This window comes from Schistocerca nitens, chromosome 3 (genome assembly GCF_023898315.1).
Source record: "Schistocerca nitens isolate TAMUIC-IGC-003100 chromosome 3, iqSchNite1.1, whole genome shotgun sequence".
Lineage (NCBI taxonomy): Eukaryota > Metazoa > Arthropoda > Insecta > Orthoptera > Acrididae > Schistocerca > Schistocerca nitens.
This window is the reverse complement of record NC_064616.1, coordinates 262,126,819-262,152,065: the sequence shown is the minus strand read 5'-3', so window position 1 is coordinate 262,152,065 and position 25,247 is coordinate 262,126,819. Positions and strand designations below refer to the sequence as shown.

General features: G+C 47.4%; 1 protein-coding gene across 1 annotated transcript in view; it reads right to left on the bottom strand.

Moving 5' to 3' along the window:
* LOC126249570 (uncharacterized) overlaps positions 1-25,247 on the bottom strand; it is a 312,366-nt gene that overhangs the window by 207,952 nt on the left and 79,167 nt on the right. The gene's annotated exons all lie outside the window — the stretch shown is intronic.

The following is a 25,247-nucleotide window of genomic DNA, read 5'->3' as shown; positions in this document are numbered from 1 at the left end:
ATTCTATCGATGGGCTCTATCACAAGCCATGCGGCTGTAAACTGTTATACTAAAAAGCAGTTCTGGGAGGAAAATTTCATCTGCTTCCCCTATACTTTTCATTTCTAGATATACGAAAGTTCTCCAGCCTGGCGTAGATGTGACGTTCATTTCAATCAACATTTGTTTCGGATGAATGTATTCACGTAGCACAACACAAAGTCAAGCGTCATTTGGTCTGCGGAATAGGTTTGTTATTACGGCCTTTTAATGTAGTCGAGTTATGTGTATTTAATTCAAATGGAAAAGCTACAACACTGTCTCCCAAAAATTCTTTATTTTGTAAAATTTATACGGAACAGAAAGTAATTCAAAGATGATTACGGAGTCTGCTCTTTCAACAATCAAAAAATCAGTACGCGAATGCAAACGGGGCCATCCTTCTTTCGAAGGTGGTCTGCGTGGACGACATCTAGAATCTAAAACCACGAATGAAAGCCCCAAAAAAGTACACAATACTGTATTGATCGATAGACGATTAAAGGAGTATGTCATCTCTGAAGCCATAAACGCATCAGAAGGGACGGACACTACACTTAACACAAGGAATTACTAATCGAAAGCTTTCTGAGTAACTGTAGATGCATCTGTTGAACATTTGAAACGTTCCTCCTCGCCCGTCATCTCGGAGCAGCTGTAGCGTCTGGTGAAGTCATATCACGGCGGCAGCCAAAGTCTACGAACTAGCAGCGCCGTGCGATGTGAGACACGATCACACGACTTATTGGACCGTAAACTTCCAAACATTTGTTAGCGGACATGGATAATTTCTAGGCCCTGCTACACCAACGCTATGATGTAGAAAAAGTGTCGCCAGCCTCGTTTAGACCCGCAAGACAGAGTTAAAACAGTCCCTTCGTCTTATATTACTATTCAATTCCCCGCAACCATCTGCCTACCTACAAAAGCCCCCTTGTTCGATCAATGGATTGGACAAAAAAAACCGCAATCAGTCACTACTCCGTCAACAACCTGTTTCCCCCATCTCTTCTGTAGACAACACAGTCTAAAGTCAAAGACGGTAGAGATATAAACGAATACTTCCACACTTCAATTTCTACTGGAACAAAACTCAATTTATTCTTCTTCTAATAACCCTCGCCGAGCCCGCTTCGTTCGTTACCCAACGCCTTCAACTAACCAGTTGCTCCACACACTGTTAAACAGCCTCTTGCTTAACAGTCCGTATAAGCACCCTAACGTCTACCCACCTGAAAGCCAGTACTAGATTAAGACGTTTCCCACGCGAGCGAAAGGGAAAGCACTTACGAACTTTCCACATCTAGAGAACAACCTTACTACTCCCTGAATATTAACTTCTGCAATACGCCTCCACACCACCTCCGCTCCCAGGTGACTCAACTCGCCTCCTGCAGCCTACTACTGCCACCGACCGACTTCCCGATTTCGCAGGCTGCCCACAGCTTCACGACATTCTTTTCGCGTGCAGACGTTGCAGTCAATCAACCGCCAGAACTGAAGGGCCAGTACATTGGCCATTTCCTGCCAGCACTCTTGTACTACTGTGAAATGCTGCTACCTGTCGACACTTTCAATAGTTTGTTCCCAAAGGGCACGAGGAAACGTCAGTCGTTCTGTTGAAACACCCTCGCCTTGGCAGACCAGCCAGTCGGGCCAGGCCAGCAACTATTAACCAGATAAAGAGAAGCCCGCAGTCCCACGGACACTGACAAACTGACACTGTCACTCACAACAACGTCCTGCACTCCCCCACCGACGCGAGTCGGGAATGATCCGCTACACGTTAACGAAAATCAAACGAGAAAATCCATTTCGGGGCAGTTTTAATATGTAACCAATTGACACCATGGGTCGATTTATTATTGGGCATGAAAAATGGGTCCACCACTTAGTGCCAGAAAAGAAAAAGTCATCAAAGGAGCTTGTGGAGACCATGTAACAGTGCATTAAACAGCTTTCATCAACACGAAAAAGTACGGCTACTGTTTTCAGGGTGAAAACCAGATTCTCTCTGTTACTGACTTTGCATAGGGCTAAACAGTAACTGACAAATACTATGCAGCCCTTCAGGAGCAATAGCATGAAGAAATACACGACAACAGTTACGGATTGCAAAGAAAAAAATAATGACTTTTCATCAATTCAACCAACACCTATGTTGCGCACCTAGTAACTAGTTCTAGCCATTCCATTACACTCGGAAAGAGAGCGACGGAAAAACGACTATCTATATGCTTCCGCAAGAGTCCTAATTTCTCTCCTCTTATCTCCGCCAACTTTACGCGAGATGTACGTTGGTGGCAATAGAATCTTACTGCAGTCTGCTGCAAATGCCGGTAGTCCAAACTTCGTCAAGAGCGTTTCGCAGAAAGAATATCTTATCTCCAGGGATTTTCATTTGAGTTCACCGAGCATTTCCGTAATACTCGAGTGTTCGTCGAACATACAGGTAGTAAATCTAGTAGCATACTTCTCAACTGTTTTGACGTCTTCCTTTGATTCCACCCAGGGAGGATCCTAAACTTTCGAACAGTAATCAAGAAAGGGTCGCACAAGTGTTCTGTATGGGGTCTCCTTTACAGATGAGCTACACTTTTCTTGAATTCTCCTAATAGGCCGAAGTTGACCATTCGACTTTCCTAGAACCAACCTTATGTGCACGTTCCACTTTATTTACTCGACCTGACTGTGTCAAGCAGTACACTAACACTAACAATGCTGTTTTCAAGCCTTACAGGAATGTTATTACTACTCATCTACATTAAATTACATTTTCCACATTGACAGCAAGCTGCCATGCATCACACCGAATAGAAATCCTATCTAAGTTGTTGAGTATCCTAATGCTCGCTCAGTGATGACACTTTCCCCTATATTACAGCGACATCAGCAAACAGTCACAAATAGCTGTTCACTTTATCCATCCGATCCTTTAAGAGCGGACCTATCACACCTTCCCGGAGCGTTCCTGACGATAATCTTGTCTCTGACGAGCACGCGATGTCAAGGACAACGTACTGGCTTCTGTTATTTAAAAAGTGTTTGAGCCACTTGCATATCTGAGAATCCATTCTGTATGCTCGAACCTATGTTAACAGTCTGCAGACGGACGCTGTGAGAAACGCCTTCCGGAACTCTTCTGGATCAACTACCATTTCTTCCTCGCCTCTTACGCTTCCGTGAAAGCTCTAATTTCTGTGACATGTGGTCGTGTCGGAGACGTATGTGGCAGCAAGTTATGTTATCCGCCTCTTCTTGGAACGTACGCTCTCAGAAATTCAACAGTAAACCATTACGTGGTGTCCACCACTGGAGTTGGATGAGCATCCCCGTAACGCTCTCGCGCAAACTGCATGATCCCGTGACGAAACGCGCCGCTCTGCGTTGGGTCTCCCCTATATCTTCTATTAATCCATCTGATAACGGCCCCAAACTAATAAGTAATACTCGAGAACCTGCCGAACGAGCGTTCTGTATGCAATTTCAAATGGTTCCAATGGCTCTAAACACTATGGGACTTAACATCTGAGGTCATCAGTCCCCTAGAACTTAGAACTACTTAAACCTAACTAACCTAAGGACACCACACACATCCATGCCCGAGGCAGGATTCGAACCTGCGACCGTAGCGGTCGCTCGGTTCCAGACTGTAGCGCCTAGAACCGCACGGCCACTCCGGCCGACAGTTGTTAGATCGGTTACTGCTGCTACAATGGCAGGTTACCAAGATTTAAGTTTGTTTGAACATAGTGTTATAGTCGGCGCACGAGCGATGGGACACAGCATCTCCGAGATGGCTATGAAGTGGGGATTTTCCCGTACGACCATTTCACGAGTGTACCGTGTATATAAGAAGTATGGTAAAACATCAAATCTGCGACATCGCTGCGGCCGGAAAAATATCCTGCAAGAACGGGACCAACGACGACTGAAGAGTATCGTTCAACGTGACAGAAGTGCAACCCAGCCGCAAACTCCTGCAGATTTCAATGCTGGGCCATCAACAATTTTCAGCGTGCGAACCATTCAACGAAACATCATCGATATGGGCTCTCGGAGCCGAAGGCCCACTCGTGTACCCTAAATGACTGGCCCACTCCTGTACCCCAAATGACTGCAGGACACAAAGGTTTACGCCTCTCCTGGGCCCGTCAACACCGATGGCTGGAATTATTTGGTCAGACGGGTCTCGTTTCAAATTGTATCGAGCGGATAGACGTGTGCGAGTACGGAGACAACCTCATGAATCCATGGATCCTGCATATCAGCAGGGGACTGTTCAAGCTGGTAGAGGCTCTGTAATGGTGTGGACCGTGTGCAATTGGAGTGATAAGGGACACCTGATACGTCTAGGTACGACCCTGACAGGTGACACGTACGTAAGCATCCTGTCTTATGCCTGCATCCATTCATGTCGATTGTGCATTCCTATGGACTTGGGCAATTCCAGCAGCACAATGCAACGCCCCCACACGCCCAGAATTGCTACAGAATGGCACCAGGAACGCTCTTCTGAGGTTAAACACTTTCGTTGGCCACGAAACTCCCCACACATGAACATTATTGAGCATAACTGGGATGCTTGCCACGTGCTGTTCCCCACCCCTCGTACTCTTACGGATTTATGGACAGCGCTGCAACGATTCATGGTGTGAATGTCCTCCAGCGCTACTTCAGACATTAGTCGAGTCCATGCCACGTCGTTTTGCGGCACTTTGCGTCCTCGCGGGAGCCCTATACGATATTAGGCAGGTGTACCAGTTTCTTTGGCTCTTCAGTGTATTTATGAGCAAGAGGTTACATGTATTCACGTTCAAGGTCAACTGCCAGTCCCTGCACCAATCATAGAGCCTCCGCAGGTCTTCCTGTATATGTTAGTCTTCTGACGTTGCAACGGTCTATGAACAGAAGCACCGTTCACGAAAGGCCTCGCCAGGCTTTCGACGTCTTCCACCAGATACTTTATATATATCGTAAACAGTAGCCGGCCAGTACGGCTGAGCGGTTCTAGGCGCTTCAGTCTGGAACCGCGCGACCGCTACGGTCGCAGGTTCGAATCCTGCCTCGGGCATGGATGTGTGTGATGTCCTTAGGTTAGTTAGGTTTAAGTAGTTCTAAGTTCTAGGGGACTGATGACCTCAGATGTTAAGTCCCATAGTGCTCAGAGCCATTTGAACCATTTTTAAACAGTAACGTTTCTATAACACTTCCACCAAGTACGCTTAAAATTGGCATTACCTTTATTGATTTCCTGCCACTAAGAAGTACATGTTGAGCTCTACTTAGTCTCATGGGTGAACAGAACGAGCCCAGTTTTACAAGATCTGTTTGAGGAGTCAGTGCTGATTTTAGAGCAGATTTTTGCTGTCCAAAATGTGATAATTTGTGAGCATACGACATTTCCTAGAATTCTACAACACACTGACAACAGCGATGTAGGCCTGTAATTGCGTGTCCATTTGAGGAGCCTTCTTAAAACCAAGGAAGACCTACGGTTTCTTCTGGTCTCCTGGTGTCCTTCGTTGCTCCAGCAACCTACCATAAATTACAGCTAGAAAGAAGTTATTTCGCATAATCTGTATAAAATCTTATGGGTGTCTCATCCGGTCCAGACGCCTTTCCACTGTTGAGCGATTTCAGTCAGCTTCCCAGCCGAGCCCAGAAACATTGTCCTACCAAGCTTAATAATCTGACATCTATAGTCGTTGATGCTCTAACAACCTCATAGCCACTAGTTCCCTGCTGCAAGTTAAATAAGTCTAAACCAGAGAAGGGACTAAGGTTACCCATCAGTGGTTTCATTTCTAACGTACGTTTATGTCTTTTTATGTTTGGAAACCGCGTGACGTATGAATTTCGTGGCGCAAAGTAAAAAAGGAAGCTGGACTGACTGAACATGAAACCAGACGGACGCGTAAATCGGTCTCCAGGTATGTCCGAATTCAACCAGAATGATATACGTGCGTTGATTCATGCAAACGAATACGTAAGGAGCAAATAGGAAACTTATAAATGGCTCTGAGCAGTATGGGACTAAACATCCATGGTCATCAGTCCCCTAGAACTTAGAACTACTTAAACCTAACTGACCTAAGGACATCACACAACACCCAGCCATCACGAGGCAGAGAAAATCCCTGACCCCGCCGGGAATCGAACCCGGGAACCCGGGCGTGGGAAGCGAGAACGCTACCGCACGACCACGAGCTGCGGGCAGGAAACTTATAACTGTACTCAAGAAAACACCGTAGTCATTCAGGTGGCCCCTTGCCACTTTGGCCAGACGTGAAGCATCGACTTTGGGAAGATATCGGAAATGCCCTGTGTCGATCAGTACATTATCTCAGCGTAATACAAAACAACGCTTCTTCTAGCATTCACGTACAACGTCCCACCCGAAGACTTCAATAGCGACGGATCGAGACGCGAACATTTGGCATCGCCGCCACCGGGATGCGCTCGAAAGATTCTTGCACTGCGCTATATTCAGCCCGTGCCTCAGGAACTAACCCTTATACGAGTCGATCGCTGGCCCGTCAGGCCTCCTGCACTAACGAGCTCCGTGAAGCGAACCGAATACACCCTTACGCTAGGGCAAAACCTGCACATGAAAGCACAACTGAAGAGGTGGAACAAAAATTCTCAAGCACATCAAAGGTTGGATTAATGCCACATAGAAAAAAGACAAAAATACACTACGTAAACAAAGATCTGTGCTCCTCATCTTCACGACAGGCAGCTTGAAGAGAATCGATAGTCTCACTGAGAAATACAATGCTGAAGCACCATTCTCAGACCAACTACCTTGGAGCTACGCCAGCAAAAGTTATATAATTTTATAGAGACTGTTCATCACGAAGTCAAAAGTGAATGGCAGGAACAAGATACTAATAACGTTAACCAGGGTAACATGGGGAGCCAAGTCATCAATTGCGAAAATTACTGCTCTGGCAACACACCTCTACACTAGAAAATGTGTTATACGAGTATAGAATTGGCACAGTACAAGAAAGTTGAGGTGAAAGCCTCAGAAAACAAAATTCCTACTGTCCGGTCGACATACTAAGACCATATCAATTCAGTGACCCATTTTTAGGCAACAACTTTTTAATATTTATAACTAGTCACTACTGTTACCTCATATTTTCTTTGGAATTAACTGTATAGTTTATATGAGGCTTTTAATTCGATTAATAACAACACCTTATTAATTCACCTCCATATGCGCAGGGTTTCTTGTCTCTCCTGTGTTTCATGCACTCCAACGATAAACCTGTAGTCTGAGGAATATTCTTTCTCCCGAAAACTACAGAAGCAGATGAATGACATTTGTTTTGTAACATCTGTAACGTCAATTCACATTATCATAGTCATCTGCTAGTGTCCAGACGAACCGCTGCGTGCAAGACAAACAGCTGTAAGTGTCTGAGGTGGTGATGGATCTTCCGCACACGCCTAGAAGATTTAAGATTAGAGTGCTTGTGACAACTGTTAAACGCTGGTGGCCGACGCGCAATAGAGGGGGAACCACAGATTTTCTGCTGGGGCAAGATTTGGGGAATGAGTGGGCTGACTAGTTGTCTGAAGTCTAGCTTCTGCTCTTTCAGCTGTTCAATACATTTCCAGCTTCCCATTGCCAGGGAAGGGAATCATCGTGTACGGTTGAGCATGATCTCCGAGGAGCGACTGCTAACCGAATCTCTCAAGAGTGCCTTGCGCAGGGATTTACAGTACAAAAGAACGGCAAGAAAATACTCACTTGACAATACAGTTACCCAACACCTTGTGTTCTTGCAGAAATCCTTGCAGAGCGTTTGTTCTCTAACATCGCTCCTGGACATGAAAATGTTAACCCGTCTATCACAGAAGCAGAAAATGAGACTAATCCGAAAACACTATCCGTCACAAATAAGTTACAGACCAGCCGCGATAGGGTCCTGCAAATTCCGTTATTTTCTGTCTACACGCAGTGGCTAACATGGGTGCAGACACCATACATATGACTTGAAGCCCGATAAGCAGCAGCTGGTTCTTTGAACTGCTGAGATAGCCACGATTCTGGTTGTCCCTGTTTATTTCGACGGCGGCGAACTCATCCATGGTAAAAGCCTTCATTTTGAGTCGAGTATGTTCACTCGTAATTCAACGACAGGTCGAGTTGACGTTTAAAATAGTGCCATAGGTTCACTCACGATAAATTTCCAGCAGAAAACGACAAAAACCGTTCATAAAAACTGACCTTCTCAACTCAAAAGTTGAAAATCATCCCTTTTTGCAGCTCGTACAAACTGTTTCTTTGGCCTATTACACATAAGTAAAAGCGTGCATAGTGATTCTCCTACACATCAAATTAATGCGTATCAAATGAAGTGCAGCAAGAGCTAAGCGCTGTAGATGACATGTTAAAGGGGGTCACAGTGATGTGACTCACCGGTAGAGAATAGACTACCTACCCGCAAGGCGCACTGCAGGACTGACAACAAGATGGAGGTGCGTGTGAATAGTGTGTGCGGCGATCCGTGTAGTCAGCCGTTCAGCTCGTGCGGCTGTGGTCCGACGAGTAGCGCTTCGCTCGCCAGCTCGGCGGGTCAGAAGGGCCAGTGATGAGCTACACTGCGGAACACAAGGATCAGTTTTTCGAAATCCCGTAATAGTCTCTCGTTGCGGCACAGGAGTTTGAAATTTGGCTCAAACGTGCCTAAAACCTTCGTCTGTAATGGTGCAAAAGCGTGGCACCCTATAACGTCACTCTCCGGCTCGGCAACGCTTTAAACAGCAGGGTGTCGACACGTGCGGAAAAACGACAGGGCTCAGAATTTCACGTGAGGTGTAAGGTGAGCTAATGATGTCACGTTGGCACCAAATTTCACCATAATTCTGCCCAACGCCACCGTGGACGTGTCACACAATGGGAAGGTCGACAGGCCCCTTCTTTCACAAAGGTGCGCGCGGGTAGCGTCGAGTGTGTTACCTAATGGATGGGGAGGGGGTGGGGATGCGAGGTCTTAGAAAGGCTCTTTGGCGTTTCATTCGCACATGTGTCACTATCGTATTACCCCCCTCCCCGTTAGTGGATCCAGCCTATACATCAGAGCAAAAGTTGCGATCGCACTACAGTCCAAAGGGGTACAATCACATTTAAAGGCTTTGCAGCCCCACGACAACAGAGGTGAGTTGAATCTTGAATCGTCCGTGGAGTATCACCAGCGTCGAACGTTGTCACGAACGTCGTTCTGTTGCTCACCATACTGCGATATGTCGTTTTCGACCGTGAAATGTGTGGGAATCAACGCCCCAAGGGAAGGGGTGGTTTCATTGACACCCTAAATGCCACCCCGCGAGGTCTACGCGTGTCAATACTCAGCGGCTGTGCGTCATTTTTCCGCGGCTACTCGCAAGAGCACCACGTGATTTGAACTATGGGCGCCGTGGTTCTGGCCTCCATCGCAGAGACGTCAAAAGAAGGCGTGAAATGTGTGTAATAAGGGATGTGACGATCTTCCGACTGTGTGACATGTCCACGGTGGCGTTCAGCAGAACTGTGATTAAAGTTGGTACCAGTCTGACACCTTTAACCCGCCTTCAGCTCATATAAACTTCTGAGCTCTAGTCCTTTTTTTTTTTTTTTGTATGTTATAGATGCCTTGCTGTTTGAAGCGTTGTCGAGTCCGAGAGTGATATCGCTGGATGCCATACTTTTGCACCATTACACAATAAGGTTGTAGGCATCTTTGAGTCAAATTTCAAACTTCTGCGTCGCAATGGGAGACGATTACGGGGTTCCATAAAAATGACCCTTTGTGTTGCGCGCTGTATGTGGCATAAATGACTCTAAAGCATCAGTAACGTTTAGGTAATATTTAAAATTGTACTTGTATTGGGGGTGACTAAAGCATCCGATAAAGGAGATAACCTCAGTAAAAAGAAAAGAAAAGGTTCTGTGTGGAACGTGGAGCCATTTATGAACTGAGTTTCTGGTGGTTACTCTGAATTATTCCGGTCTAAGCCTAGGAGATCTATAACCAATGATACACTTATGCCCATTCAAATCGAATGCAAAACATTCGTGTTAAATGAACTCGACATTAATGTGGATAGTAAGAAAGAGCTGTATCACTCCTGTACCTATGCGAAATGAAGCTTTAAACTTCCAGAACACATTTAGATTGACTAATCATTTTAACGTCATAGTTTCATATAACGTAAGAAGCCAAAATAATTCTTATTTCTAATTTACATCAACAAAGCCAGTTACTTTAATGACACATTGTCCTAGCAAGATTGCTAGAGAAATCCTAACACGTCTCCCCAACACACACACACACACACACACACACACACACACACACACACACACTGAAATACGTAAGTCGAAACAAGGCACCTAGATTAGACGAAGGAAGATAAGAGGCGGAGCACACGCTCAGATTAAGGAAGGAAGGAGATGGAAAACGGCCGTGCCATTTCGGAGGAACCAGCCTACATTGCCTTAAGCAATTTTACGGGATATCCTTGGGAAAGCATACCATGACAAAACTATTTCAACTGGTATGGAAGTTATATGTGACAGGCGAAACGCCCGCAGGTTTAAAGATGTATTTAATAATCTCACTTCAAAAAGTCAGGTGCTGACAGGTGGTGGTGGTAGCGAGCCATCAGTGTAATAAGTAATGGAAAAAGTGGTAAAAAACCGTCCTCGGCAAAAATTCATTTTGGTGCCGGAGAAATGGAGAACCACGCGAGCCAATACTGACCCTACGAATTATCTCAAAAGACACGCCTGAGAAAGGCAGACGTTCCGAAAACACTTTTGACAACGCTGGCTACCATAAGTATTTAAAACGCTTTATGTAGCACGGGCAAAAATACGGGGAACGATAGTATCCACAACTTGTACGAAAACCCGACTGCTGAGGGAATTACATTAGGTTCTAGGCGCTGCAGTCTGGAACTGCGAGACCGCTACGGTCGCGGGTTTGATTCCTGCCTCGGGCATGGATGTGTGTGATGTCCTTAGGTTAGTTAGGTTTAACTAGTTCTAAGTTCTAGGGGACTAATGACCTCAGAAGTTGAGTCCCATAGTGCTCAGAGCCAATTACATTAGGAAACTAGTGGGCGAGTTTTGCTATTCCGAAGGCAAAGTAACCGACGATAGCAGAAGGAAAGATGATATAAAATTTGGATTCGCAATAACATGAAATATTTTCGGAAAAAGCGAAACATGGTAATATGTAATATAAACGTGTTATGAAGACTTTTCTGACATTATTTTCCTGGAGTCTAGTCTTACAAGAAAAACGGACAAGTATAGACAAGAGGAAAATAGAAGCTTTTGAGGTACGGTGCTACAGAAGAATCTTGAAGATTAGATAACTACGAAGAGGCATTGAATCGAATCGTGGAGGAAAGAAATTTACTGCACAACCAGATAGAAAGTAGGGATCGGCGACAAAAATCTTGCGGTTGTGGCTATATAATATGTTTAAAAAATTAAATGAGATCTTTAGGCGGAGAAATTAACACGGAGGTACGAATGATGTTATTAACAGTGATCTTCGTTACCGCTGTGATTAGGGGAGAATAACCAGTGATGAACTGAAGGGAATATGCATCAAATACAAGGAATCGAGCAATGGATTTTGAAAAATATTGGTCCCGCGTGTGGGGGATGGAATCCTCGCTCGCCTGAGTCAATAAGCGACGTTGGTCCAGCCTCGTACAGCTGCTAGAAGACGTCAACTCCTCGTGGGACCCAGAGCAAGCAGTCACCAGGCCTTGGGAACGTGCCGGCTGGGTATCGAATTCCACCGCCGTTACCTTGTACACCAGCGAACGGTTGTCACCGGCCGAACCCAACGAGACCATCGACAAAAGGCCACACTACTATATCTGTTCACGAACTTACTTTATAAACATATGGATGCTGGTGTTTTTGACAGATGTGACTGTTCCATCTAATTGGAAACCGACTGTATAGTTTTTTAACTGAAGAGCGAACAGTGATTGGTTGGTGAAGGGGCCTTTCCCGGAAGAACAATATCATTGTTACAGACTGTGACTAACAACCATTTTTTCCGTATAACAGTGTTGTGCAGTGCTGTTATTACGTAGATTTTGTTCGTGTGAGTTTTGCGTTGGTTACATCAGTCACTAATTTCTGTAATTCGACTAGACTTAACGCGTTTAGTGGAAAATAAACCCTCCCCGGTGCGCACCTGTGCTCTGCGTCACCACTGATTCAAGAGGCATTCTGTGGAAGGGTGGACTTAAGCTTCTGGAACAGCCTGTAAGTGCTCCTCTTTTATAGCCTATTTTCGAACGCGGCTAACAGACAGACGTGTTTTTACTTACATCCACAGCCGCTACAAATTTCTTTCAAGAAACCATTTTCCTGTGCGAGATTTTTTTTTAATTTCAAATAAACATTTTCTTTCTTTTTATTAGCGACTAGATAATTTCGGCTCATTGGATATTATAAAGCGACCTGGTTTTAAGAACGATAACAAAAGCTACAGACATCTTCATGCAAGACAAACAATGAAAAGAACACAGGAAATTACAAATACAAGTAATGGCATCCTTAATAAGAATTCAGCACGGACATAACCCATACGTAAATCAAGGAGAAACATAGATTATCATACCGTATTAGCGTCGAATAGTGTACTAAAAGGTATTGTTTTCGATGTAAAGTCTTATATGTAGAATAAAAGAAGTGCAGCCCATATACTGGTTTTTGTCATCGTACCCGCGGCTACCCCTGTCGGAGGTTCGCGTTATCCCCCGGGCATGGGTGTGTATGTTGTCCTTGGCGTAAGTTAAAGTTAGGTTAAGTAATGTGTAAGCCTAGGGACCGATGACCTCAGCAATTTTGGTCCCACAGAACTTACCACAAATTTCCAGATTGTCACCGTACCAGCACACACGCAATGAGATAGGTTAGCGTACCTCTTGAACTGAGCGCTAATCTGTATTATATTTGATTTCAAGGGGTTAACAATACTACGCAAAATGTAAGTTAGAGAGTTGCTGCGACAGCTTAGCACGTTGAACGGACTGGAGTCTTGAGACAGTTAAAAGTAGTCACTATTGTCAATTTTGGAAAAAAAATGGGGCGATTGGACTGAGACGTTTGTTGTAAATACACCTACACCGTAAAGCAAAACATGAGCAACGATTCAGTATGCGTTGATTATTGTCAAACACATTCGAAACAAGGATGTGAATTTTGGAGGATATTAGGTACCCGATCACAAGTACCCAGTATAGTTCGTCATCATCGCGGAGAGCCGTCGAAGAGATACTATGTGCCTTATGTGGTGTCACCGCCAGACACCACACTTGCTAGGTGGTAGCTTAAATCGGCCGCGGTCCATTAGTACATGTCGGACCCGCGTGTCGCCACTGTGTGATCGTAGACCGAGCGCCACCACACGGCAGGTCTAGAGAGACGGACTAGCACTCGCCCCAGTTGTACGACGACTTTGCTAGCGACTACACTGACGAAGCCTTTCTCTCATTTGCCGAGAGACAGTTAGAATAGCCTTCAGCTAAGTCCATGGCTACGACCTAGCAAGGCGCCATTAGTTACTTCATGAATCTAAAGAGTCTCACTTGTATCATCAAGAATGCTGTATACCAAAGGACGATATAAAAGTTAAGTGTTCTAGTAGCTACGTTCTTTTCTTTATCACATTCATCACGTATCCTGTTCCAGACTTCGCGCCAGTCGGCGTGTGTGTACGTATTCCCTCTCGGCTACCCGTCTCTGTGGACTGGCTGCCTTGTCAGTCCACTACATTGGCGACGAGTCTAAAAAGGGACTTTAGCGTTCGTATTGCACTAATTTGCTTGTGTCATGGCTTCGCCACATTCTCCAGATGTACTGTCCGAATTGTATCGTTTGCAGAATCAGCAGACGCAGGCGTTATTGGATGCCCTTGGACAGCTCGTCCAGGGTCAACGTGTGCTGCAAAACGATACGGCCGCCGCCGCTTCATCGCTACCGCAGCCACAAAACGCAGTTGCACCGTCCTTCCGTAGTTTTGATTCAACCCAAGAAACATGGCCGGAATGGTCTTGACAATTTGGATTTCATCTCGCCGCCTACAGAATTCAAGGTAATGAGCGGCAGCCGTTTTTGCTTTCGTGTGTAGGTGTGTCCACCTACCGTGTGATAGTGAAATTGTTTCCCCGACGCGACGTAGCAACTCTGTCCTACGAAGAAATTTTGTCAGCTTTAGATGCCTATTTCAAGGAAACAGTCAATGTCGTTGCAAAACGGTATACGTTCTTTCGTACAAAACGTACGGCCGGTCAGACTAATAGGGAGTGGGTTGCAACTTTGCAAGGACTTACTAGGGATTGTGCATTTGAATGTGACTGTGGACTCCCTTATTCAGATACTATGGTGCGTGATGCAATAGCACAGAACGTTTCTGATGTTCGCATACGGGAACAGATTTTGAAACTCGTTAATCCCTCCCTTCAACAAGTGATAGACATTTTAGATAGGCAAGACACACTTGACTTCGCTCAGGACTCATTTGCAACTTCGCCAGCCGTGTGTCACATTAACCGGCCCGCCGGGCCCGCTGCACGGAACGCTAACCTGCCCTTGCGCACGTCCGCACAGCCACGTGTCCCGCGCAAGCAAGCAAATGCAGTGAAATCATGCCCGCGGTGTGCAACTAGACATTCGCGTGAGAATTGCCCGTCACGCCAAGCTATTTGCTTTTTCTGTAATAAGAAAGGGCATGTTCAAAGTGTTTGCCAGAAAAAGCTCAGATCAGACAATCACAACCATTCCAGGCCCTTTGCTTCGCGCCGGAATCGAACCCAGAATACTCGGGCTCGTGGACCTTCGCCCATGGACATTCATGTAGTTAATTCCACTCCGCCCAGTGTTCCTCTCGCTAACAGTGACTGTGTTCGTCCCACAAAAAGTGTGCGTCGACGTCGACGGAAGTCCCGTCCCGTCGCACGTGATTCTGTACAAGTGTCTGTTCAAGTTGCACAAAACAGTCGCTCTTGTCGTCAGCAGGACAATAAACTTTTTGTAGATTTGGACTTTGCCGGACAAGTGATACCGTTCCAGCTCGATACCGGAGCTGCAGTTTCATTGCTCAATCACGCCATGTACAACCAACTGGGCGCACCTCCGTTGCATGCCGCAAATGTTCAGCTCACGAGTTATTCAGGACAGAATCTCCCTGTGTTAGGACAGTGCAGCCTTCTTGCAACATACGAGGGACAAACAAAACTTGTGTCTTTTTACGTTCTTCGTTCTTCTTCGGCAGTGAAATTGTTTGGTTTAGATTTATTTCAGTTGTTTAACATGTCTATAGTCAATCAGGTCCTATCAGTGAATCAGACTGTGCCTTCAGCCAGTGTTTCTAGTCTATGTGAAGAATTTGCAGACATTTTTGCACCGGGCCTTGGTTGCGCTAAGAACTATGAAGCACATTTGGAACTGAAAGTGAACGCGCAACCGAAATTTTTCAGAGCGCGCAATGTTCCCCACGCATTGCGTTATGAGGTCGCCAATCGCTACGATATCTTGTATCGGTCCACTGCTCAGCACGGCAACGCTGATGCGTTGTCCCATTTGCCTGTTGCTGCGGATAAAGCATTCGATTCTTCCGAACTTGCTTGCATGTTTATTGATGCGGAAACCGATGACGTGGTCGAATCGTTTCCGATTGATTTTCGTCGTGTAGCTACAGCCACAGCTGCTGACCCTGTCCTTGCTCCCGTTTTGCGTTTTGTTGCTACGCAATGGCCCTTGTCAACGTCGCGGATCGAGGATCCGTTGGTTCGCCGATTTTTTGCTCACAAGGAGACTTTTTGTATGACGTGGTGTTTTGTTGTTGCGTTCTGATAATGATCAGTCCAGAGTAGTGGTCCCACGTTCGTTACAGTCCTCTGTCTTACGGCTCCTTCACCAAGGACATTGGGGTATAGTGCGTACGAAACAATTTGCTCGTCAGCACTGTACTTGGTTCGGAATCGATGCTGCGATTACGAATATGTGCTCTTCTTGCATGGCGTGTGCTGAACAACAATCCGCGCCGCCGCGGAAATTCTTTGCATGGCCGAAAGCCACTTCCCCTTGGCAACGCTTGCACATCGCTTTTGCTGGTCCATTCTGGAATGATCGATGGTTGGTTGTGGTCGATTCTTTCAGTACTTTTCCATTTGTTGTCCGGATGTCTTCCACGACGTCTTCTGCCACAATCCAAGCGTTGTCTGCTATTTTTTGCATTGAAGGTCTTCCACAGACTATTGTTTCCGACAATGGCCCACAATTCATGTCTTCCGAATTTCAGTCATTCTGCAAGGCCAATGGTATTCACCATCTGACATCCGCGCCGTTTTCGCCACAGTCAAACGGTGCCGCTGAACGATTGGTCCGGACTTTCAAGTCACAGATGTTGAAGTTGAAAGAGTTGCATTCTCTGGAGGACGCGTTATTGCTCTTTTTGTCCTCGTATCACTCTCAGCCCCGCGATGGTCGCTCGCCGGCTGAGTTGCTCCACGGTCGTCCTCATCGAACCTTGATGTCTTTGCTGCATCCGCCGCATCGGGTTCCTGTGCAGCGGCAGACTCCTGCTTTTGCTCCAGGCGACGTTGTCTATTATCGCAACTATCGCGGTTCCCGGCGTTGGCTCGCAGGGCGCATTCTTCGCTGCCTCGGCCGCGCGATGTATTTGGTTTTGGGGGCCTCTGGTGAGGTGCGTCGGCATCTCAATCAGCTGCGCCTCTGTCGTCGCCTGGGTTCTGCCGCTCCCCGTCTGCTTTCAGCGACGGTGCTGTCCGGTCAGCGCCCTGGGGACCCATCTACTGGCTCGCCTCATCCCCAGGTGTTACCGACGATGCCTTCCATTTTGCCGCATGGCATCGCGCCGCCGCCGCAGCCGCCGCCGGCGCCGCCCGCAGTGGAAGCTTCGCTGCTGCCGCCCAGCGCCTCCCTGGGTCACGCGCCGCCGCTCGCTTCCCGTGACCAGCTGTCCTCCCCCGTGGAACTCTTGCCCGCTCAGGACCACATGGCGTCTTCGCGCGTCGGATACCCCGACGCAATGGAGGTCGACCCTTCGGCCCCTTCTGTCTCATTACGGGCGCATACACCGCATGTTGACGTGCACCCTGGACTAGGTTTTCAGGCGTTTCCTAGCTCCCCTCGGACCAAATGGCAGGGTGCGGGTGGCACAGCCTCGCCTGTTGTTAGGCTCCCCACCCCATCGCATACGTCAACATGGGGCCCTCCCCACGGCGGGCGGAAGCCTTATCACACGACCGTTCGCCGATTTGCGGGGGAGGAATGTGGTGTCACCGCCAGACATCACACTTGCTAGGTGGTAGCTTAAATCGGCCGCGGTCCATTAGTACATGTCGGACCCGCGTGTCGCCACTGTGTGATCGTAGACCGAGCGCCACCACACGGCAGGTCTAGAGAGACGGACTAGCACTCGCCCCAGTTGTACGACGACTTTGCTAGCGACTACACTGACGAAGCCTTTCTCTCATTTGCCGAGAGACAGTTAGAATAGCCTTCAGCTAAGTCCATGGCTACGACCTAGCAAGGCGCCATTAGTTACTTCATGAATCTAAAGAGTCTCACTTGTATCATCAAGAATGCTGTATACCAAAGGACGATATAAAAGTTAAGTGTTCTAGTAGCTATGTTCTTTTCTTTATCACATTCATCACGTATCCTGTTCCAGACTTCGCGCCAGTCGGCGTGTGTGTACGTATTCCCTCTCGGCTACCCGTCTCTGTGGACTGGCTGCCTTGTCAGTCCACTACATTGGCGACGAGTCTAAAAAGGGACTTTAGCGTTCGTATTGCACTAATTTGCTTGTGTCATGGCTTCGCCACATTCTCCAGATGTACTGTCCGAATTGTATCGTTTGCAGAATCAGCAGACGCAGGCGTTATTGGATGCCCTTGGACAGCTCGTCCAGGGTCAACGTGTGCTGCAAAACGATACGGCCGCCGCCGCTTCATCGCTACCGCAGCCACAAAACGCAGTTGCACCGTCCTTCCGTAGTTTTGATTCAACCCAAGAAACATGGCCGGAATGGTCTTGACAATTTGGATTTCATCTCGCCGCCTACAGAATTCAAGGTAATGAGCGGCAGCCGTTTTTGCTTTCGTGTGTAGGTGTGTCCACCTACCGTGTGATAGTGAAATTGTTTCCCCGACGCGACGTAGCAACTCTGTCCTACGAAGAAATTTTGTCAGCTTTAGATGCCTATTTCAAGGAAACAGTCAATGTCGTTGCAAAACGGTATACGTTCTTTCGTACAAAACGTACGGCCGGTCAGACTAATAGGGAGTGGGTTGCAACTTTGCAAGGACTTACTAGGGATTGTGCATTTGAATGTGACTGTGGACTCCCTTATTCAGATACTATGGTGCGTGATGCAATAGCACAGAACGTTTCTGATGTTCGCATACGGGAACAGATTTTGAAACTCGTTAATCCCTCCCTTCAACAAGTGATAGACATTTTAGATAGGCAAGACACACTTGACTTCGCTCAGGACTCATTTGCAACTTCGCCAGCCGTGTGTCACATTAACCGGCCCGCCGGGCCCGCTGCACGGAACGCTAACCTGCCCTTGCGCACGTCCGCACAGCCACGTGTCCCGCGCAAGCAAGCAAATGCAGTGAAATCATGCCCGCGGTGTGCAACTAGACATTCGCGTGAGAATTGCCCGTCACGCCAAGCTATTTGCTTTTTCTGTAATAAGAAAGGGCATGTTCAAAGTGTTTGCCAGAAAAAGCTCAGATCAGACAATCACAACCATTCCAGGCCCTTTGCTTCGCGCCGGAATCGAACCCAGAATACTCGGGCTCGTGGACCTTCGCCCATGGACATTCATGTAGTTAATTCCACTCCGCCCAGTGTTCCTCTCGCTAACAGTGACTGTGTTCGTCCCACAAAAAGTGTGCGTCGACGTCGACGGAAGTCCCGTCCCGTCGCACGTGATTCTGTACAAGTGTCTGTTCAAGTTGCACAAAACAGTCGCTCTTGTCGTCAGCAGGACAATAAACTTTTTGTAGATTTGGACTTTGCCGGACAAGTGATACCGTTCCAGCTCGATACCGGAGCTGCAGTTTCATTGCTCAATCACGCCATGTACAACCAACTGGGCGCACCTCCGTTGCATGCCGCAAATGTTCAGCTCACGAGTTATTCAGGACAGAATCTCCCTGTGTTAGGACAGTGCAGCCTTCTTGCAACATACGAGGGACAAACAAAACTTGTGTCTTTTTACGTTCTTCGTTCTTCTTCGGCAGTGAAATTGTTTGGTTTAGATTTATTTCAGTTGTTTAACATGTCTATAGTCAATCAGGTCCTATCAGTGAATCAGACTGTGCCTTCAGCCAGTGTTTCTAGTCTATGTGAAGAATTTGCAGACATTTTTGCACCGGGCCTTGGTTGCGCTAAGAACTATGAAGCACATTTGGAACTGAAAGTGAACGCGCAACCGAAATTTTTCAGAGCGCGCAATGTTCCCCACGCATTGCGTTATGAGGTCGCCAATCGCTACGATATCTTGTATCGGTCCACTGCTCAGCACGGCAACGCTGATGCGTTGTCCCATTTGCCTGTTGCTGCGGATAAAGCATTCGATTCTTCCGAACTTGCTTGCATGTTTATTGATGCGGAAACCGATGACGTGGTCGAATCGTTTCCGATTGATTTTCGTCGTGTAGCTACAGCCACAGCTGCTGACCCTGTCCTTGCTCCCGTTTTGCGTTTTGTTGCTACGCAATGGCCCTTGTCAACGTCGCGGATCGAGGATCCGTTGGTTCGCCGATTTTTTGCTCACAAGGAGACTTTTTGTATGACGTGGTGTTTTGTTGTTGCGTTCTGATAATGATCAGTCCAGAGTAGTGGTCCCACGTTCGTTACAGTCCTCTGTCTTACGGCTCCTTCACCAAGGACATTGGGGTATAGTGCGTACGAAACAATTTGCTCGTCAGCACTGTACTTGGTTCGGAATCGATGCTGCGATTACGAATATGTGCTCTTCTTGCATGGCGTGTGCTGAACAACAATCCGCGCCGCCGCGGAAATTCTTTGCATGGCCGAAAGCCACTTCCCCTTGGCAACGCTTGCACATCGCTTTTGCTGGTCCATTCTGGAATGATCGATGGTTGGTTGTGGTCGATTCTTTCAGTACTTTTCCATTTGTTGTCCGGATGTCTTCCACGACGTCTTCTGCCACAATCCAAGCGTTGTCTGCTATTTTTTGCATTGAAGGTCTTCCACAGACTATTGTTTCCGACAATGGCCCACAATTCATGTCTTCCGAATTTCAGTCATTCTGCAAGGCCAATGGTATTCACCATCTGACATCCGCGCCGTTTTCGCCACAGTCAAACGGTGCCGCTGAACGATTGGTCCGGACTTTCAAGTCACAGATGTTGAAGTTGAAAGAGTTGCATTCTCTGGAGGACGCGTTATTGCTCTTTTTGTCCTCGTATCACTCTCAGCCCCGCGATGGTCGCTCGCCGGCTGAGTTGCTCCACGGTCGTCCTCATCGAACCTTGATGTCTTTGCTGCATCCGCCGCATCGGGTTCCTGTGCAGCGGCAGACTCCTGCTTTTGCTCCAGGCGACGTTGTCTATTATCGCAACTATCGCGGTTCCCGGCGTTGGCTCGCAGGGCGCATTCTTCGCTGCCTCGGCCGCGCGATGTATTTGGTTTTGGGGGCCTCTGGTGAGGTGCGTCGGCATCTCAATCAGCTGCGCCTCTGTCGTCGCCTGGGTTCTGCCGCTCCCCGTCTGCTTTCAGCGACGGTGCTGTCCGGTCAGCGCCCTGGGGACCCATCTACTGGCTCGCCTCATCCCCAGGTGTTACCGACGATGCCTTCCATTTTGCCGCATGGCATCGCGCCGCCGCCGCAGCCGCCGCCGGCGCCGCCCGCAGTGGAAGCTTCGCTGCTGCCGCCCAGCGCCTCCCTGGGTCACGCGCCGCCGCTCGCTTCCCGTGACCAGCTGTCCTCCCCCGTGGAACTCTTGCCCGCTCAGGACCACATGGCGTCTTCGCGCGTCGGATACCCCGACGCAATGGAGGTCGACCCTTCGGCCCCTTCTGTCTCATTACGGGCGCATACACCGCATGTTGACGTGCACCCTGGACTAGGTTTTCAGGCGTTTCCTAGCTCCCCTCGGACCAAATGGCAGGGTGCGGGTGGCACAGCCTCGCCTGTTGTTAGGCTCCCCACCCCATCGCATACGTCAACATGGGGCCCTCCCCACGGCGGGCGGAAGCCTTATCACACGACCGTTCGCCGATTTGCGGGGGAGGAATGTGGTGTCACCGCCAGACATCACACTTGCTAGGTGGTAGCTTAAATCGGCCGCGGTCCATTAGTACATGTCGGACCCGCGTGTCGCCACTGTGTGATCGTAGACCGAGCGCCACCACACGGCAGGTCTAGAGAGACGGACTAGCACTCGCCCCAGTTGTACGACGACTTTGCTAGCGACTACACTGACGAAGCCTTTCTCTCATTTGCCGAGATACAGTTAGAATAGCCTTCAGCTAAGTCCATGGCTACGACCTAGCAAGGCGCCATTAGTTACTTCATGAATCTAAAGAGTCTCACTTGTATCATCAAGAATGCTGTATACCAAAGGACGATATAAAAGTTAAGTGTTCTAGTAGCTACGTTCTTTTCTTTATCACATTCATCACGTATCCTGTTCCAGACTTCGCGCCAGTCGGCGTGTGTGTACGTATTCCCTCTCGGCTACCCGTCTCTGTGGACTGGCTGCCTTGTCAGTCCACTACACCTTACTTGTTAGCATTCGGCAGCAGTGCACCGCGTGGGCCCTGAAAATGTTAACACCAGCGTTTGGCTTTCCAAGTTACCTTATTTGCTTCTTTTTTTTTCATATTTTGTTCATACGTAACCATCTGCAACTAAGTAAATACTGCGGTAACTACAGTATATTGCATGGTGAAGGTAGCTTCGTACAGTTCTTTGTCTCCATTCACTGCTTCACGTCTCCACACGGCACTAATCTCTCTCATCTTGTTATTGTCCTTCCATGAGATCTACAATAGAGACAGTAGGATCGCTAACAATTTGTCTTTAACATTTCCTCTCTGAATTCTCCCACTGAGTGACACGAAAAATGTAATTTTTTTACCCACTCCAATTTAAAATTCGTAATCATGTCTGTAACACACACATACTCATAGAACTGGTCAGTTACGAATCTACCATATCGTTTCTTAATTTCTTCAATTTTGTTTTTTAATCATGCTGCTGAGGATCCTAAACGTCGGAATTTTACTCCGGGACAGAGTAACTACGCTTTAATATACAGTCTCCCCTATATCTGCGCTATACATTCCTAAGTTTCTCCCAATAAATCGAAGTCTTCAATTTGCCCTCCATATAACCGCTATCTTCGTCCAGCTTCATTACATATTCCATCATTCAAAAATGGTTCAAATGGCTCTGAGCACTATGGGACTTAACTACTGATATCATCAGTCCCCTAGAACTTAGAACTACTTAAGCCTAACTAACCTAAGGACATCACACACATCCATGCCCGAGGCAGGATTCGATCCTGTGACCGTAGCGGTCGGGCGGTTCCAGACTGTAGCGCCTAGAAACGCTCGGCCACTCCGACCGGCTTATTCCATCATTATCCGTGCATATTTACCGCATGTGATTCATGATGGCTCAGTGACGCATACTTAAAATTTAACTGTTTTTTTCCACCTACCCGCCTGTTTTATCTTTTGTTTATCCACGTTTAATGCAAGGTATCATTTATTGGTGAGGATCATTCTGTCTAGGTTTTTTCTGAATTTTGCTACAGTTTCTCGAGAACCGATCTTTGTCGCACACAACTTTATCGCCAGCAATCAGTCTGCATGTGATAGACACGTTGCCTGAAACGGCTTTTACATACTGAACATAATCGCGGTCTTACCGCTTTCTCGGGGTACTATCAGCGCTATCTTCACTCCTGATGAAAAGTCGCAGACTAACATACGCAGTTATACCAATCAACAAGACTTAAACGTAACTACATATTTATGAACATAGTATGTATTTCCACAACTTTAGTTTCAGTCGACAGCGTAGTACGATGTGTAACATATTCGGAAATCCTGGAATATGCAATTCTCTCCTTCGCAATGGCACTTGATTTGAGAGGGGTCGTCTGTGAAAAGCACGAACTAAACCTATGCCAAACTTCGTTTAGAAGAGTTATCACATTCGAGCTCACAAAATCTTCCGGGATTCTGTATCAAATAAACAACAATGATTATCTATAATTTTGCTCAATTGATATTTCCGTCTTTTTCTTGTAGGAATGGGCTCCGTTATTTTGGTCACTTAGGACGGTCTGCAGTGTACAGGATTCGTTACACAATGAAATTAAAATGAGTATTGCTTTCAGCATCTCACGCTGTCGTTTCCTCTCGGAATAGCACCTTCCACCTAGTGAACGGGTATACCATGCATCACTTCTAGTAAAGTTACTTTCCCACGACAGCATCTCGCGTCCAAAACTCTAACCACTTTATAACAAGCAATTCCTCATTTCCCTTCTCTAGCTCCCCAGAAGCCACGAAAGACACGCCGCTGCATACTTTTTGGGGGGTGTCTCACTGGTGCTGACTGATTCGCAATGAAAGCGGCTCAAACCTATTCCATAAACTATATATACTGCTAGAAAAAAATGCAACACCCTCACGGACTGTTCAGTGGCATACTGTGGGGTTGTAGTGTTAGTGATTTATTTGTCACGGTCATTGGCGATCAGACGGTGCTCAGGAGCCTTTCCGTGCACCCACTGTTTTGACTTTGCAAGCAGTAACTCTGCTGAGATAAGTGGTTAACAGTGTTTGCAACGTTCATTCTAGAGTACAACCATGCCCCATCGACGAGTACGTTCTTCCGTTGATAACTTCAGCCATTTGAATGGGGTCGCAATGTGGGCCTGAGGGAAGCTGGATGGACATGCCCACGGATTGCCGCACACTGTAATTGAGCATGATGTATTGGCTGTGTGTCGCTGCCTTCAGCAGTGGTCTGTGGAGCATTTCCACACCTGTACATCTTGTTACGGACGTGTGTGTAGTACAGACGCAAGTCAAGATCGACGCATAATGCAAGATGCAGTGAGCTACCGATCACCCAGGGACTAAATCCGGACAAGTGTTGCACCTGGCTCTGTCACCCCGAGACTACAGGGAACCGTCTGCTTGCAGCAGGATTAAGACCACCTGTGTCTGACCACGCTACCACGACACCGCCAAGCATGGCTACTCTGTCATCGTGAAAGAGTTGACTGGAGAGTGGAATGGCGCTCTGTTGTCTGCAGTGATGACAGTAGGTTCCATTTCTATGCGAATGATGGACGTAACAGTGTATGGCACATACTTTGTAAGTTGCATATTCCAGAGTGCATTAGCCCACAACACAAAGGTCCCATCACAGGGTTCATGGTTGTGTGTGTGTGTGTGTGTGTGTGTGTGTGTGTGTGTGTGTGTGTGTGTGTGTGTGTGTGCGCGCGCGCGCGCGCGCGCGCGCGCGCGCGAGCGCGGGGGGTGGGGGGGGAGAGGAGGGGAGGGGGAAGGGAGGGGGGTGGGGGGGAGGGTGGTGGACAGGCATCATTTACAACTCGCGGTTACATCTGGTGTTTCTGTAGGATACACTAACCAGAGCCCGCTATATCGTACAGGATCCTAGCCATGTGTTACTGCCATTGCTTCAACAGGAAGGTGACGTACTTTTTCATCAGGGCAATGCACGTCCACATACTGCTGTTGCTACGCAACGCGCTTTTAATGGTGGCTAGTTAACAGTCCTAGCCAGCAAGGTCACCATATCTCTCGCCATTTGAACATGTATGCGATCTCTCGTCAACCGAACAAGTATGGGACACGATGAAGTGGGAACTTACTCGTGCTCCAGTTCCAGCAAGAACCATTGCCGAAATACAACAGAAGTTGCAAAATGCTTGGGACAAACTATCGTAGGATGCCGTTCGGCACCTTTGTCATCTTTTCCATGTGTAAATAGACGTCTGCGTTGTCATCTGAGGAGAGTACACTCTATACTGACGCGACTGAGTATCCTTTACTGTCATTTGTGTTTAATTTGTTTGAATTTGTTAACATATACTCCTATAATGCCGGACTACTTATCTCACTTGTCAATACAGTGCCCTTATTC